The sequence below is a fragment of the Xiphophorus couchianus genome, chromosome 23, assembly GCF_001444195.1.
Source record: "Xiphophorus couchianus chromosome 23, X_couchianus-1.0, whole genome shotgun sequence".
NCBI lineage: Eukaryota > Metazoa > Chordata > Actinopteri > Cyprinodontiformes > Poeciliidae > Xiphophorus > Xiphophorus couchianus.
This window is the reverse complement of record NC_040250.1, coordinates 8390876-8396594: the sequence shown is the minus strand read 5'-3', so window position 1 is coordinate 8396594 and position 5719 is coordinate 8390876. Positions and strand designations below refer to the sequence as shown.

Genomic DNA, 5719 nt, shown 5'->3' with positions numbered 1-5719 from the left:
GACAGGTCACTTCTTAACCACAAACTGTGCTGAAGGAATCATTGAGCATTTAGTTAGAATATATTTTTGTCTTTCATTGAAGAGGAAGATGTTTTCTTTGGTTTTTGTTTGTTTTACTGCTTTATATGTTTTTTATAGGTGACCTATATGCTTTCTTCCATTTTTTACGTTACGTTTTTTGCACAAAATCATTCTTAGATGATGAGGTTTTAGCCTACTCAGTTCATAATGAGATGTTTTTAGGGCGTTTTGTCACTTTAAATCCTGAGAAGTTGCTGCTGGCCATGCCCCCAACTCAACGTTTACACTCACACATGAAAATGGCTGAAAACAGATGCACAGTTATACAACAGGACATCTTGGAAAAGCAAAAGTGGAGCCCCCTGCACAACCGACAAGAATACAACAAGTGGTTTTTAGATGATAATTCAACAAGCACTCTGATAGACTCTGACCAAAAAAACCTACATGTTCAAAATCAAAAGGCGTTTCTACAAAGTTTCCTTTAAATGGATGCACAGTTATAAATGTTTTATATTATTTTTTAATATTATATTGTTTAGCGTGTGGGGGTTGTGTGTTTTAGTTTAAATGAACACAGTAAATCAACAATTGCATTTGCAATTGTCATGGTGTAATTTTGCTGATATTTTAACAGTGGTGTTTACACTCTTGGAACCTCTTTATGTCATTAAAGTGTTTATTATTTGTTTGTGTTCTTTTTATCTTTTTGTAAGTTTCTGTTATGCTCAAATGACAGAGTGAATTTCTGCAGAAACATTTCCCACTCAGCCTTAAATTGTGACAGTTGCTTCAGGAAGTGCAGTAACCTGGGAAATGCTTTTACTCTGGAGAAAACAAAAAAAAAGGACTTGCGGCGCACTTCCGCCCTCTAGTGGCCAGTTAGGTTTACTGCCAACTGATGTGGTAAATATAATAGCATAAATGAACATTTTCTCTTTTATTTCCATGTATCACCTTAACAATAAGCATGTTCATCGATTGTTTGATCATATTTTCTTTTGTTTTGATATTTAACTATAAGCAATGCTGAGTTGTTGTTTACTCAACATATTTATTCCCTTTTTGCTAAACTAAATTTTCTATTTGGTAAATTTTTTCATTCATTTTTGGTTTTTCACCTTCAAGGCAAATAGGATATAAAAACTTTTTGTCCTCAAGAAGGCCTTTATTGCTGTTTCATGTATTCATGTAGCTAATTCAAACCAACAAAATAACATCTAGTTTTAATTTTAAACTACTCAGAAAATGTATTGAGCCAGGAACAAACTGACTGTTTGTGTTAATGCTTTTTTTTTACTGTCAGTAATTTGCATCGCAAGTTCTGCACAGAAATAACAGATAATATCAGCAACATTCACGCGTGTTATTTCAATTAGTGTCAAGTATGTTTAGGGAAGTGAGAAAAGCTGCCATTAAAGTCAGAAGGTTGAAAGTTGGTTATAATTAACCTGCATAAACTGTGACAATCTATAATTAATGTATGTATAAGATCTATATGAGTTTATTAAAATATTAGGAGTTAAAAAAGTAACGTTTTAGTTTCTGTGTTGAACAAGCAGCTCGTTTTTTCTGTCAGCTCTAATAAATATTAAACAAATACATCATTTGAATATTATATATTCTCAATCAATCATTTAATGATGCAAAACTTCATTTATCTTGTTCTGCCAACAAACAAGCCATGATGTTGACTTTTTCTTCATGTTTTTTCCATTTTACTAATATTGCAATCTTTTTATTTTTTATTCCTTGAGATTCAAAAGTAGCTTTTATACCTTTTCATATATTTAAATTGTTAAATACATTTTGTTCCCACAGTTCTGACAACCTTGTGAGTTGCTTTCCATTACTTTCAGCTAAAAACACAATACGAATTTTAAACAGGTCAAAATACATGATTAGGCTATTTCTAAATGACTCAATTTTACTATTTTTATTTTACTGTTTTCTTTCATTATTGTTTAAATTTAAAAACCTTTAGCTCAAACACAGCTTTTTCCCTCAACTGAAGCTGATGACACAACTACAGTTTATTGTTGTTCCAAATTTTTTGGAAACAAGTTAATTCTGCCGTCATTCTTTTACAAAAAAACCCCATAAATGTATTCATCAAAATGCAGACAAATATTTTTTTTTAATGTACCAATAGTTACAGATTGTAAAATCAAAATCATTATTACTGTAGAAAATACATTGAGATGCCATAACTCCAAAAAAAGAATAAATTTCAAGTATTTTTTACAGTTCTGAGCTGTTAAAGTGATGGCTGCCAAAACATAAAAATTATATAAATATGTGAAAAATGTTACACTACGTCCATTTTTAGTAAAACTCTGGTAACCACAGTTGCACAGTATTTGAACATAAATTACACAATTTATTTATTTGTTTATTTTATCTTTTTACAGTGTAGCATAAACACATAAAACCAAAAGGTTTATGCCAATAATAAAGACGTTTCTGCTGCTTTTCTCATTAAAAGCTAATAAACATTAAAGGGAAAGTTGATTTTTACTCTGTTTTTACCAAGCTGTCTTAGACTTAGACTTAGACTGACTTTATTGTCATTTTCAATGCACAGGGTGTATACAGAACGAAATTTCGTTGTATACGGCTCAGGACAATGTTTTGAGCTTCCAATGTTGTGAGGTTACTCCAGAATAAAATAAAATACAGTATAAAATATGAATATAAATATAAATATAAAGTGCAGGACTGACAGCTGTCTTTGTGTCAGCTTGGAAAAATCAGATTTCTGAATGGAGTTTCTAATAGACTTAATGCACAGTAAATGCCAACTTATCATGAGTTTATAACATTAGCAACAACCTTTTGCAGTAATCCTCTCTACTCAACTAAAACATTCTTCATATCTAGACCTGCAAAGCAAAAGATGAGTTGTGTTTAACTTTAGTTATTTTCAAAAATGCACAGCTTAGTAACTCATTGTTGAGTTTTATCGCACATCATAAACAATCGAATCTTCACGATCAGAGACTTTAAACCTTTGTGTTTCCATTATGTAATCTCTTTTACTGCTTCTCTTTGTCTTCAATACTCTGGTGTTATCAGTGAATTGTGTAATTTTATTGCCGCATATGGAGTTTTCACTGTACAGGGACAGATTTGGACAAATATTAACAGCTGCATTGCTTGTCGCCGTGGTTCAAAGTCTGAGCTACTTATTAAAGAAAACGACGACGCAGCAGAGAAAGCTGCAGGAGAAACACAACCAGATGTCCACTAAAACAAAAATAAAAACATACCAGGTTTTTATTATTGTTGTGATTACAGTGTTATGTTTTTTAAATTTTAGAAATTATTATTCTTGAGCTTAGTCTGATACAAAGAAAAATCTTACCAAGTATTTCTTTGGTCTAGTTTCTAGAGTAAATATCTTAAAACACTTGAAATAAGACAAAACTAACTTACAAGTAACTTCTCATATGAGCTGGTTTCTATTAAATATTTCCTTAGTTATTATCCCTTATTATAACTTATAATATGAGAAAAAATGATTAATTCTCTTATAACTTTTAATCAATGTTAAGGAAATATTTACTCCAAACAACAAGACATTTCTCCCATGTCAGTAAAAAAAATCTGCCATTGAAAGTAATATTTTTTTAAATAAAAATATAAGGAAATATTGATTTATAACAAACTCCTATATCTTGCTGAGAAGTCACTTCGAAGTTAGTTTTGTCTTAGTTGAAGGGTATTAAGATAATTACTCTAGAAATTAGACTTGGTAAGATTTTGTGTTTTTGCAGTGCATGACCCAGTGTTTAATGGCTTTTCAGATTAATTTGCATATTTTCAATTCATTCAATCTATACGGTCAAAATACAGACAATATCTCAACAAATGTACCATTAATCTCTGTGTCCACACATAATAAAATATATTCTGCACGTACAATTAGCTCTATAATAATACTAAATCAAACAAATCTGTCTTTGAGTTTTGGTCTATTGCTTTTGTCTTTTAGAATTTATTTCATGGTTAAACATTTTTGTGGACAAATCCAAATGTAAGTTTTGACAGCTTTGCTTAGTCTAAACCTTGGTGAAATGTGCAATATTTAAGAATGTACGCATGATTTTTACTCATTCAGGTTAATAGTTTGACATGTATTTATTTATTTATCTTTATTTGACTTTTATGTCTCATTGACATCAAAGATCTCATTTACAAGAGAGATGTGTTTTGATAAAATAAACAAAAAACTACAAACGCAACAACAAAGCAAATAACTAAGCTCGTCAAATATGAGCTAAAATTAAGAGCGAGTTTCATAAGAAAATTTATCTTAAAAGAAATTTTAATTATCCCAAAATGAATCAAAGCTTCAGATCACACAAAATACAACCTGTTAAAAAAATAACAGATCAAATAAACAAATTTAATCCTCAAATTAAGTTATTCTTGTTAATTACAGCCGGACATGAGCTGAATGCTTCTCTTAATCAGTGAGTTTAAGCTGAGACATCAAATAAATTATTGTAAAATACCAACAAATACAGATTTATTAATGTGAAACACAACATATTTACATCAGTTTCTATCTTTTTGTAATGATTAAAAAATAATGCTGTCTTAAATATCAAATATACACCAGAATGCTTACAATTACAGCATGTTTTGTAATGCATGTTTTATCATTTATCAACATTTGAACTTCAATGAATGAATGTGAAAAGTGAGACTCCATCTCATTGGTTGAAAAAGATCTACCTCCAATTGTTGGTAAATATTCAATATTTTGGTAATAAGTGAGTTTATTACCATCCTCATTTTGTTGGTTAAATGTGTATTTATTTACATTTGTCTTGTAATAATCCCCCCATCACATTTAGTTCTGGCTAATCTGTGTCTCATCTCAATTATTAAATCACTTAAAATTCTCCAGCTGCTTTTCTTTTCAGTGTTTTCATTGGAGTTGAAGAGGATTTTTCATCGGTTCTCCTGAAGGTCTTCCTGCAGCAGGAAGTGCCTGTGAGGTGCAGTTCGCCGCTGCGTTGATGATGAATGTCTGCAACACAGCGACACATACTAAGAGGCTTTTTGAAAGGATTATTTACAGTACTGCAGCCGGGCAGCGCTGCAAGCAGCATACAGATTATTTCACTGTGAATTATGAAGGCTGCTCCTCAACATTTGTCATCATCTCTAATATTTACATATTTTTAAAAAATATTCTGCTCTATTTTTGCAGAAAACAACCCCAGTAAAAATATTCAGTGCCTTAAAAAAATATTTATTCTCCTCCCTTTTGTAGCATTTTGTCATGTTTTGTCTATAAATTTATATTTTATTACAGCATCTATTTAAAGCATTGAGTTAATGTCAAAGTGACATTAAACCTGAAAGAATTGGTTTTCTAAATCCTCTGTAAACGATAATAATGGATGTTTTCTGTTTAAAAGTGTGCAGGGTGTGGAAGTGCAGTAAGAGAAAAAAGAAAAGAGAACAAAAGCAAGTGAAAGAAAGAAACAGCAGAAGAAAGAAAGAGAGTAAAGGCAGAACTAAAGAGCAAAAGAAAGAGCAAAATGCAAAAGGACTGAAAGAGAAAGGAATGATTGGAAAAGCAAAAGAAAAGAAGGAAAGAAAGAGCAAAAGAAAGACTGGAGAACAAAATAAAGAGAGAACAATCCTGTTTTTGGGAAGAGTTGGATTTGCCTCCTCTGTGGTT

General features: G+C 30.9%; 1 long non-coding RNA gene across 1 annotated transcript; it reads right to left on the bottom strand.

Annotated features, from left to right (window-relative positions):
- Window positions 1–2133: 2133 nt before the first annotated feature.
- Window positions 2134–3587, bottom strand: LOC114139391 (uncharacterized). Its single transcript, XR_003594433.1, has 2 exons — window positions 2745–3587; window positions 2134–2564 (listed from the first exon to the last, which is right to left on the bottom strand). It is a non-coding gene; the product is annotated as an uncharacterized LOC114139391 (long non-coding RNA).
- Between the last annotated feature and the right edge of the window lie 2132 nt (window positions 3588–5719).